The sequence below is a fragment of the Betta splendens genome, chromosome 21 (assembly GCF_900634795.4).
Source record: "Betta splendens chromosome 21, fBetSpl5.4, whole genome shotgun sequence".
NCBI lineage: Eukaryota > Metazoa > Chordata > Actinopteri > Anabantiformes > Osphronemidae > Betta > Betta splendens.
Genome location: NC_040899.1, coordinates 9676486 through 9688420, shown reverse-complemented (window position 1 = coordinate 9688420; position 11935 = coordinate 9676486). Strand labels below are relative to the sequence as shown.

The window sequence follows — 11935 nt, the reverse complement described above, 5'->3', positions numbered from 1 at the left end:
TGTTGGTTTTAGAACGTATAGAATTTCAGACCCCCCCCCCCCCCCCCCCCCTCCTCCTCCCCGTCCACGCAGGTACTGTACAACTTATACAGTGAGTGGAATCACAGCTGTGCCACTTATGCATGAATATTGGGATTACTGTCACCTTTGTCTGCATATTTTTCTTTGATTAATGTCACCCAAATGCTGTGTCTTCCAATTTACAACCCGGTTCATTTGCATGATTTTTTGTACATGGTACAAATTTGGGGATAAATTAGTCAGTCTCCCATCTCTGTTGGCATGGCACTGAGTGATTTTACTGAGGCAAAGGCGTCTCAGAGCAATACTCCCAGAGAATTACACCTGTGAGATATGCTAATCATTAACACAGCCATAATGACCTTATTTACCTTCATATAAAAGACAGAAATTAGCATTAGGTGCCCTAAATGAATGGGGAGTTAATAATCAAGGCGCTCGCTTTCACCCCCTATTTGTTAGCAGGAGAAGCTAAACGGCAGCTTCAATGTGTTTAGTTGCAGGCGACGATCATCCCACGTCCCTAAAACGTATCACGGCGCCGTCTATCGCTGCCTCGGAGGGGAATTCCCAGATGGCGGCCATGATTAGGTAGTTCACTTAGCTGTTTAGCGAAGAGCATCTGGAAACACAGGTTGAATTAACACCACTGGGTCCCTCATTTCCTCTAAATGAGTGTTATTCAATTAATCTAATTATTAGGCATGCAAAAACCGAAGGACTAATAGATTCCTATTATCCTGTCATTATCATCTCTTACTCACGAGTGCTTACGTTTCTGATCACGCGCTCGGCGCCGGCGCGACACAGCCGCCAGCTTCGGCGCCGGCTTCACCTACGGACAAGTTTTTAAAACTGACGGCCTCGGTTACTTTTTAAAGGGTCTCATTTGCATTTCACTTTCTGCGGCGCCGCGAGTTTCGGTCGCTCTCATTTCTAGCCCCTTCGAACGCAGAGCCCTGCTGGTTCTCATTTTTGTCATGTAATCAGGGCTGATTTAGACCTAGAACACCAGCTGAATGAAATTAGGTTTCTAGTAGGACTGAAAACAAGCAGCACTCTGGGTGCTAAGGAGCAGGACTGAGAGCCACTTAATTACAACACTGTATCTGTGACAAAATAAAATGCACCTCAGAGGCATCATTAGCGGCGAATATGCAGATATACTGCCCGGACAAATCAGCGGCGGAGGTTTGAAATTCGAAGAATCAACTCTTAAAGCAATTAGAAGTGAGAAAACTGGCAATCACATTAAAAGGGGAGCTATTTGAGGACAACTTGGGCATGTCCTGTCTGGGACTCCCGTGGCTATTTCTGCTACATTTGTTGCAAACAAAAAGCCGCCGATCCACTGGATTCGGGAGACGTCGCGCTCCTGTCACTTCGCACTATCTGACATAATGGACAGGCTGAACGGATGATTGGTGTCAGCGCCTCGTCGCCCACCCTCCTTTCACGTGGATCGTGCAACGCCGGCCTAAAGTGGCCCGTGCGGTGTCTCTCTGTGAGACCCCCCCCCCTTGCCCCCCAACCCCCCACCCCCGCGGAGCCCCCGCTATCCGGAAGGGCCCTCTCCCCAGGCTGGAGTGGCTCCTGCTGGGACCGCTGAGCCGCTGGCAAGGCAGAAAGAGGGGAGTGATGGAGGGAGGAGGGGTCACTAAGACCTGGAGAACACTGTCAACAGTCTACAACCTCCCCCATCACCCTCCACCCTATCCCACTTTCTTAGCCCCTATCCATGATCACCCTCCCCCACATATAGACAGACACTCTTCCAGCTGTATGTTTGTGTGCACTTGTCATTTGTCTCCATATGGGGATTCATGTGTCATAGAAAGAAGGAGAGCTGCAACGCGTGTGTGTTTTTTGTGCAGACCCTGTTTGTGTAATTGTGTGTTTAATGTGTGTGTGCGACTGTGCACGAGTGTAAACATGTCCCAGGAAAGGATTAACCTCATGAGCTGAAACATCTGGGAAAGACATTAACAATAAATGTCAAATACAGCACAAAGATAATCATACAAGAGATACTTAGTGATAAATTTCAACCAGATGTCAATTAAATCATCAGCTTGTTAGAATAAAAGCTCTTCAGTTGTAATGAAACCACTTTGCGCTCTAGAAATCAGCTTCTGCCTCTGCTCTCCAGCCAATAACATTTTCTCCCTTGCTTCTTGTCTCTTTTACCCGTTCCTCTAACAACACTCCAGCCTCCCCTCCATCCGCCACTGTTCAGCCCGGCATCCCAGTTTATAATGTAAACACCGAGGCGACTTAATTCACAAAGAAGCAATACCAATTTCTTCTCAGCCAGAGATATATCAGGGATGTTAAACAAAGCAAACAGCCGCATTGAATCCTGATGGCGCGGAGCTAAGCCTTCGATTTGAACCGTCCCTCAGAAGAAAGCAGAAGTTAGCTTCAAATATATTCCTGGAAGAAAAGAGAGCATATTGTGTTATCACAAGAGTCTGTTTACCTAGTGAATCTACATATGGCTATCTAATATCTTTGTGCCATTGAGAGGGTTGGCGGCTGGAGTCCCAGGGGTTTCAAGGCTGGGATTATGCATGGCGGGGTTGAACTCTTGCCCCTGTGTGATTGAAAGACCTCCACCAGCTTAGGCCCTGTTTATTGTACATTTGCATTGCTCAGTTCCACGAGGATGCTGGGAAGTGTCTGCGGGCGGGCAGCTCATATTTGCCGGGCTATAATTTGTTTTCCTCCTCGTCCCACCCGTGCCTTCCAGCCAGCGGCTTACAGGCAATCATTTCGTGTGATTGACCAGGATATGCTCTGATCAATATCTCGCACCGGGCCCCACGCGGCGAGGGAAAACGCAGCGTTTGTCTCCTTCAAGCCAGTGTTTATACTTGTTTTGGGGATTAAAATACCAAAACGCTTGTTCTCAATTTGGAGTAGGAAGGAAACGGATCATTTTGTTTTGTGGCACGTTACAAAATCTAAGATTAGAGATGTTCCAGGACAACTTGGAAATGTCGTGAGGCAACAACTTTTACGCGTGTGACATGTTTCGCGTCAGTCAGTTGCTTTCTTAAATCATCTTGTAGCACTGAAGAGCAGATCTATTAACAAAGATAATTGCATTTGGATCCATGCCCCGAAGTGGTCAACTATGCAATTTCACTAATTCATCCTGGTGAAAGGCTGACCTTAAGAAATGTAATTACATGCACACCTGAGTTACACAAGAGCCCAAGAGGTCCGCAAAACGTTTGCTGGTGAAGAAGGTATAATTACCAGAAAACAATTAGCCCATTGTCACGGCACTTGAGGAAAAAAACGCAGCTTCTGGCTTTACACAAACAACTGATCATAAAAGCGCTGCTGCTAAATCCCAATACCGAAACAAAATTAAAGCTAAGGTTGTTTGTTTGGCCCAGTTTTTTTCAGATGAATGTTTAAAGTATAGACAATAAAATGTGGATGAAAGACAAAGCACCTGCCTCTTTATAAGGTATACAGTGACGGAGGGCATTAGTTCTACATGACCACGTGGAATTAAGTGGTTTTGAGTAACCTAGTATAAACACAAATCATTTATGAATTTTAATAGGTCTGTCCATGTCTCATAACTATGCATGACTTCATACTTTCATAATTGACAGGAAATATGAACTAGGCCAAGGGTTGCCTATTAGAATGACTTTTCATTTAATTTTTTGACAGGCCAATACACAAATGTGGGCTGGATTTCCTGAGCATATTCATGTAGTGCACAGGAACCTTTATAGTGAAATCCAACAGCAATCCCCCAAGGCCAGGACCACCTCCTATAATTATACAGTACCGCGCTTTGTACCGGTGAAGTAAATCTCCCGGAGAGTCGCACCGTGTCTGAGCTGCCGGAGCAGGAGTTTGCTTTATTGGTGGCGCTGCGTTGGACAGGTGTTCCGCATCGCGACGTCAGCCCAAGTTCAGCTACAGGCCAGGATGGCCCTCGCCTCGTCTCCAACACCTACCCCGATCGGGTCTGTTCTTATACAATAGAACAATACGCAGTAGGAGGTCCGGGAATGTGGGCCCTGGCAACCCCCCCTTTTATCACAAGCTAAAACTCATTGTATCCCTAAGATGTAAATCTACACCTCTGGGCTGTAAAAGTGCTACAAAGAGGCTTCTTGACTGGGAAAATTAAGATGCATCCCACTCACAATTAAGCAGACAGACTGACATTGTCGCTCCTACGTGGCAGCAACACTGGCGGCTTTGTTGACGCGGCGTCTGGACCGACGGAAAAGCAGAGGAAAATATTTTCAACTGAGTCATCGACTGGACATTGGGATCTGGAGAGTGGAGCTCCAGTGGAAAACAAGACGCTGCAAAGCGTCAGGATACTGGGCCTGAGTCGCACCATTATCACGATCAGTGCATTCACTGCACTGACCAATACATGAAACTTAACTGTACCAGTTCCACCACAGACGGTTAAGGAACTTTCAAATATATACAGTAGCCAAATAACCAAACTATTAGGATAAGATCTGTGAAAACAATGCAGGCTACAGTAGCAAGTGTCGTATCAAAGTGGCTGTAAGGAAGCATGAATACTTTACCATCTGCTGCTTTTAATCCCAGACAGTTACAGTAGTGGCATGTTTTGGTAAAAGGATATCATTAATCATGGGTGTAATCAGATGACATCAGGTCATGGCCCACTAAGTGTGTTTTCCTCATTATGGTAATATTGAGGAGAGGGTGGGTTTCCGCTCCCCCTCGTTTCCTTTTTTTTTTTTTTTTTTTTACTTTGACACCTATTCTCATGACAACCTCCTCCCGATGAAGGAGGACGGACACGATTAGGAGCCGGAGACATCAGCCTTCACTGTCACTGAGTGTGATCTCGCTCGTAGCTTTTCTGATCTGACTAATTCCAAGTCGACGAGCCGACTTAAACCACAAATTTAATCTGAAAGTAGGAAATCAACGCGCAAGCACACACTTGTAAGTACAGTGACATGACTTCCTATTAATCTCCCAATTTAGTCAAGAAAAGTGAGTTTGTTCAGCTCTTAAATGATTCTGTTTCATATTCATGTGGCATCAGGTGTAAATTCCCGTCACTGCAGCTTCAGCGTGTGGACGGACTAAAGGCATTTCTGCGGCGATAGAAAATAAATCCTGAGGCTATTTACTGTCTCCTTGATATATGAAGTTTGTGGTTTTGATTGTGTGTGATTATGTTCTGGGAGAATGACCTTTAGTGGCAAGCGTATTGTAATATAATGAGGAAGTGTCAGTCGGCAGGAGTACAGTGATGAGACGAGGCCGGGCGTGCGGCGTTTAGAGCATCGATCCACTGGCACCGCGAGTATAGGGGGAGAATCTGAAATATTTTGACGCCTCCCTGGTCCAATATCCAGGTGGATGCGAGACCTCATCGAGCTGCTCGGAGGCACCGGAGGCAGCGTGAGCCGTCAAGTGCGATGAGAAACAACACGGGGGCGTGCGGACCCTCCTGTCCGTGATTAACGACGAGCAGGCGATCTGCCGCTTTTCACCGAATCGTGAAGCCATTTCCCAAAATAGCAATTACGTTAAAACACACTGCGCAACGTAAGGAAGCAAGATGTGTTTTTAAAACGAGAGCATTTCAGTCTCATTAATTCCATTAGTAAAACACATCAAATCGGTTCGGCGGTTTTACCGTTATCATGTATGACCGGAAATGTGACAATATTGTATCTCACTAATGATAATTAATGGAGAAACTCTAACAAAAGCTGGTACCAAGGTGAAAAGAGAGGTGGTGCAGATTGATATGGTGATGGATTCTTCTACCTCCACCTTCTCATTAACTCTGGCCTGGGTAATATGACCTGGGAGAGATTTTCTCCTCCTACTTCAGCCCTAACACCGCGTCTCTAAGCCCTGCTTGGTAAGCCCTATCTCATAAAGCACAATTAAGTGGGCCAATCACACAGGCTTAAAGTCACTCCTCTAGTGCCTTCACTCCATAATTAACCAAAATACATCATCAGCAATAAATCAGCCCCAAGGATTTCAACCACAATCACAGCCAATCATAAAGTCGTAATTTGCTGTGACTTTTACCTTCAAGGAGTACTTGGTGTGATTTGATGTAATAGGATTTGAAATCAATATTTTTTAGTCAAGTTTGTTTTTCCTTTAAAAAAAAAGAGGTACGCAACCAACAAATGTGATTTACAGTTGAATGGGAAGCTGTGGTTGGATGTAATTTGAGTATATAGTGAATAGTTTATCTCTGGGGTCTGAGCCCTAACTATGGAAGCGGAGCAGCAGTGAAACATTAATCACTAAAGTATTATGGCTCATATCCTTGGACAGCACATTAATTCAGGTGGCTATTAGGCTGCCTCGCAGCCAACCTTCGAAAAAGGTCTACATTGAAATTCAGTTGACAGCGTACAGTGCGCAGAAAGCTAACTATGGTGCTACCGCATCCCAACAATAAGCAAAACAAATTATGCATATGAACATAACAAATGCGGAAGTTACTATAGTGGAGCGCGTGATGCAACAGCCAAACACTAGACGTCAGTAGGTGTAAGCGCTTTGGACTGGCACCACCGTCTTCCCTGTATTCCCTGTCAATAGAGACAGGCCGCTCTACCTGTAGGTGGAAAATAGGAAAGAAATGCTGCAGAAACACCAATTAGAAAGGCTCCCTCTCCTGCACTCCCTCCGAAAAGCCAGGCTCCGCTAAAGGTCAGCCTGAAATTTGAATGACAGGGCCAAAGTCTTTTACTCATAATTTTTGTGTTTGCAATAGATTTCTGAGCAATTCACAGCTTTAAAGGCCTTAAGTGGAACAGCAATTAATTGTAATGAATAATCTGACAAATCTGGTTGACATATGGCCGCTAATACTCCTCCTTTCTAGAGGGAGCAGTGGAAGGATTAGATTACCTCAAATGAAATCTGGGAGCGCCGTGCCATCTGCATGTACAGGGAGCACGTGAAGCGGGGCGTGCGTGGAACCGGGGGTTCTGCTCCCTGTCGCTGCGGTTCCCTCAACCTCACCAGCCACTGATTTGGGAATAGGGCCCCGCTTTTTTTTTTTTTTTAATCTTATTGAACCAGCTGCCTCTCGCGAAGTAAAACGCAATAATGCTGCAGCGTAGCCAAAATCGAACACGCCGGCGAAAGTAAACAAACATGACAGAAGTGATAAGTGTTGAGCAAACACATAAACAATACCGCCGCGTCGAGCCATCTGAGCGCGGGGAAGCCACAACTTTATTAAAAGCATTTAAAAGTAGGATGAATTACCAGGAGCCTCGCATCAGCCGCACGTGCAAATCCACACAAAGTATCCGTTTCATTTTAAGCTTCGCGGGCACTTTTGGGTGGTTTAATAATGACGCGTTATAGATGTTAGGAGCTGATCATCTGTTCGGATCAGAGGAGTGGCTTTCACGTCCGCATCAAACAGTTCCACTGGAGGAAGGACGGCCCGGTCCTCGGCCGCCTGGAACAATGGATTAGTGGGAGTGTGCCCCCGTAACAACAGAGCTGATAGGTGTAATGGCATCACGGCGCGGCTCCTGCTGAAGGCCTGATAAAGAGGCAGCGTTCTGCTGGAAGTCTATTAACGGCCAGCTGACACCAGCAACTGAATCAGCACATTCCTTTGAGGGAGGAAATCCTGCTCCCATAGCAGCCTATTCGCCGTTTCCCCGCCCGTCTGCGTGTACAGTAGCAGAGGCGCTGGTGTCCACAACTCTGAGGGGGTGAAAGGAGCGGTTTGATGTTTGGGGAAAAGCACCGCTCGTATCGGAAGAAGCAGCCGGCCCGACTCGAGCTCGTCCCATTAGCGATGATCACATTGTGCCTTTGTTGCTTTAATCTATACGATGACTTCATAAAAAGAGGTTATATAAAATATATATATATATATATGATGTCATTTCCTGGATTCTCCACCCGTTACCTGGCAACTGGTGCAGTTCACCTGCAAAAAAAAAAAGAAAGAAAAGTGAACTGTCACTTTTAAACTTCTGAGTTTGTACATAAGCACTTGTGCAGTGCAGGTCTTTGCTCGGCGCTGTCATGTTCCAACGCCGCCGCACCCACCTCTCCCATTCCAATTCACTGCCGAGCTGTTAACGCTCAGCTCGAATTAAAGGGGCGTCGCGAAAAACGCGCGGCGCCGAGCGTGTCGCGTGGGGTGGAGACGTGAGGCACAGCTTCTGGCCCTGATGTGGCAAAAGCACAGACTAATCACCTCAGCAAAAGGTAGCGTCGGCTCAGATATCAGGCGCCACGCGCTGCTTTATGATCATCGCTTTGGCCCTAATGTAACTCTGATACAGAACGCCGGGTCGGCTCCATTTACTCCACTTGACAGCGAGGAAAATCAACAATGCGTAATCACCCTTTTCTTCCTAAAACGCATTCAGAGCGGGTAGTTCAGGAGCCAGGTCTCGTATTTAATTGCAGGAATTGAATAAAGAGCGTTTTCCATGAGGTGCTGCTGTGTGGCTAGCATAATTGCCAGGGAACAGGTCTTAATTTAAACCAGGGGGTAATTATCATGCAGAGCATACCCACCCAGAATGTTTGCATAACTATCACAAGCGTTTTCATAAATGATGCTTTAATTAGTCTTAATTAGAATTTGTTTAAGTCAGCAGGGAATGCAGGGCCCGTGAAATGATGTATGTAATAAGCATCAGGGCCCGCTCTGTTTTTTTCCTTACTTGGGGAATAGAGCTGACAAAATCACATCACATTAAATTGATTCAGTCAGAATTAAAATTCTTATGGTATTAATTAAATGGGGGAAGATCTCATTAGCAGGCGAGGGAGAGACCCTCTCTGCCAGCAGATGTGACGGTGTCAGAGCTGCCGTACACGCTCGCCATTAGGGGCCCCAGACACGGAGGATGAGGGACGAGAGCGGGGACGGGAGGGGAGGAGAGGCAGGGGGAGGGGGGGGCGAGCGGAGAATGACAGAGGAGCGGCGCGTGGAGAAGGAGAGATGGATAGAGGGAGACAAATGAGAGAGGAAAAGGTGAGAAGAAGAGAAAAGGAGGGTTGTAGCGCGTTGTGGCAACGGGGGGACGAGGAGGAGGAGAGAGAGAAGTGGCAGTGTATTAATGGGCTGTGGGCTCCTCACCATCTATAGCTTTATTTAGCTTCATTTGGTCTATTTGGCTGGAGGAATTCAATAAGAGGCGAACTAATGACTTGACCAGATACCCTGTTATCAGCGCTGATGAGGCACCCTCTCTGCTTGACTCTTTATACAGCTACAGTCGTCTAATAGCCCTGTGCAAGATTGCTGCCCAGAGCCGAGTGCAGACCTCCCCTCTGGAAATATAGAACATGATTGTGCCTCGGGGAGCTTTGCTCCACCGCTGCAGGGCTCACCTGATCCCCTTGTTAGGGAACTAATAGCTATTGACATATTTCTTAAGGAACTGAACTGCGGAATAACAATCCAATTCAGGGGGTGTTGGAGGATTTCCTCTTTTATCCCATTGTGTTCTCAAACTTGGCTCTTCATCCCTCAGGTAGCGGCGGGTCAGCAGATAGCGGCGGAGCAACAGACACATTGTTGGATCCCCGCAGCAGCTGTCAGTTTGAGCGAGCGGCCGCCTCGCCCGGACAGAATAATCTAACGGGAGGAGGAATAAAAGGAGGCCGGGATCGCAGCCGCTCGCTGCAAGACGCCGCTTCCGTCTCCGTTAGTGGGACTGAGGATAAAGCCGGCGCTTTTTTTAAAAGACATCCCTCACGATCCAAAACAGGTCTGGAAAAGCACCTGAGGCCTCCTGCGCACGGGGCGGGATGGGATAAACACTGGGAACACCGCTCTGTATGGAATCCAATGAAAATGATAATGGAGGGAACACTGGCCTCAGGCAGTGTAGCACTGCTGATGTTACAAGGCATCACTTTCCCTTTATTAGGAGTAAGCATTACTGTTAGCAGGCCCTGCATAAATATTTGGGGTAAATACACAATATATCATTTTTCTTCACACTTGAATTGCATTATGATTTCCATGCAGACTCAGGTGAACCGGGGTCAGGGGACTAAATTAAATGGGTCCTGGAAGCAGCTGCAATGGTTTCTCTCTTTAACCATGCTTGGCTGGTTAAGCTATCAAAAGCCGCCTGTACATGCATCATAAAAAACACTGTGTGTGTGTTTAAAATGGTATTAAAATGCTGTTGACCCCTAAAATTAGAAAGGGAAACGCGCAACTCTTTGCATGGCAATTATTGCGTGTACATCTAGAGCACAGTGGAGCAGCGACATATGACTGAGGCCCCTTGAAAATTTATTGACAGGCAAGCGGAGGAGTGAGGAGGTTCATTTATGACAATGGGGCGTGATGACATCACACCATAAAGCAGTCGGCGGGGTCAGACGGCGTGTGCCGCGCAGGTTTGATTCTTTGTGTTTGCTATGCATGAATATATGAGGGCTAGAGTGGGTCAGTGCTTGACATTGCTTCCCTGTGATGTATTATGACATCTATGACTATACTGCCGTTTGTTTTTATGCAGACGCCGAGGATCGTGTCAACAACTGTGGGTTTTTTTTATGGTACAAGTTGGAGGCTCTAACTCAGCAATTCCCCACGGACAAACAGTTTAACACAACAAGCATCATTTTGTAATGCCTTTTTAATTAATTTTTAATAAACAAGCCAACTTGTATTTAAAACTTCCTTCAAACAGATCTTTCAGTGATTATTAAGAGCACCAGCACAAACTGTATTGACTGAAATGCAAATGCTGATTCTATGCTTGGACAAAGTGAGAGACAACTGACATGTAGGTGGTTGTTTGGTGTTTAATTTATTACATCTGTCAAAATCTGATTCCTGTATTTCATGTATGAAATTACATAATGAATGATAGGGATCACAATAATATTATATTGAGAAGTTAGGTGTGTGTGTGTGTGTGTGTGTGTGTGTGTGTGTGTGTGTGTGTGTGTGTGTGTGTGTGTGTGTGTGTGTGTGTGTGTGTGTGTGTGTGTGTGTGTGTGTGTGTGTGTGTACACAGTTACTCTTCTCTGCATTGCTAACCTCTATGCTGTAACTCTAAGCACAGGCTGTTATGATAATTTAGCTTACTTATAATAATTAGCTGTTGTATATTCATTAGCCTTTTAATTGGTTAACTCTAGGGACCAGCAGCCGTCTCAGTCAGTCAAACGCAGTGAGTCTCTCTCTCACACACACACACACACACACACACACACACACACACACACACACACACACACACACACACACACACACACACACACACACACACACACACACACACAGAAAGACCTTGCACAAAGTAACCTCCCCCTGAACTTTTGTAGGGCACTCTCCCTCCACTCACTCCAGCTTTCAATACAGCTGTCAGTTTGGGCCAGAAAAGCAAGCTTTAACTCTGAATTTGCAGCTTTGTCCTTAGTGAGGAGGAAGTACCTGTGACATCTGCACTGACATGCTGGAGATAATCCTCCATGTGATTGTCAGACAAATTGGGGGTCAGCAGCGCTGCAGACAGGGGAACGTGGCAAGGGACATGGAGGAAATGTTCAATCACGGGCCAGCCCATTCGGGAGCCTCCCTTTTCAGCCTCTCCAGCCTATGGTTCATCTCCGCTCTGCGCTCGCTCTCTCTTTCTCTGCCCACAGCTGCTGGGCTTCCACTGGGAGGGAGCTGTATTATGGCTGGGTTAATTTACTGATTAATATCCAGCCACTAGATCCAGCTTTCCCCAGATGGCCAATTAAAACCTACAACTGGCAGCACACATAGGCCTGGCAGCAGGTTGCCGTCGGGCCCAGGGCTGGAGGCTGTGACAGAAGGTGCGGGTCCTGTTTGGGCCCGGAAAGGAGCGGCAGCCTAGCTTCCTCTTTCACTCACCACAGAAGGACAAACCAGCGCCGC

The 11935-nt window shown here is 46.5% G+C and overlaps 1 long non-coding RNA gene across 1 annotated transcript in view; it reads left to right on the top strand.

Annotated features, from left to right (window-relative positions):
- LOC114847234 (uncharacterized) overlaps window positions 1-10776 on the top strand; it is a 35193-nt gene extending 24417 nt beyond the window's left edge. The window contains exons 8-10 of the long non-coding RNA XR_008693382.1: window positions 9543-9779; window positions 10326-10422; window positions 10545-10776. This is a non-coding gene — a long non-coding RNA (uncharacterized LOC114847234). The remainder of the gene's footprint in view (window positions 1-9542; window positions 9780-10325; window positions 10423-10544) is intronic.
- Window positions 10777-11935: the final 1159 nt, after the last annotated feature.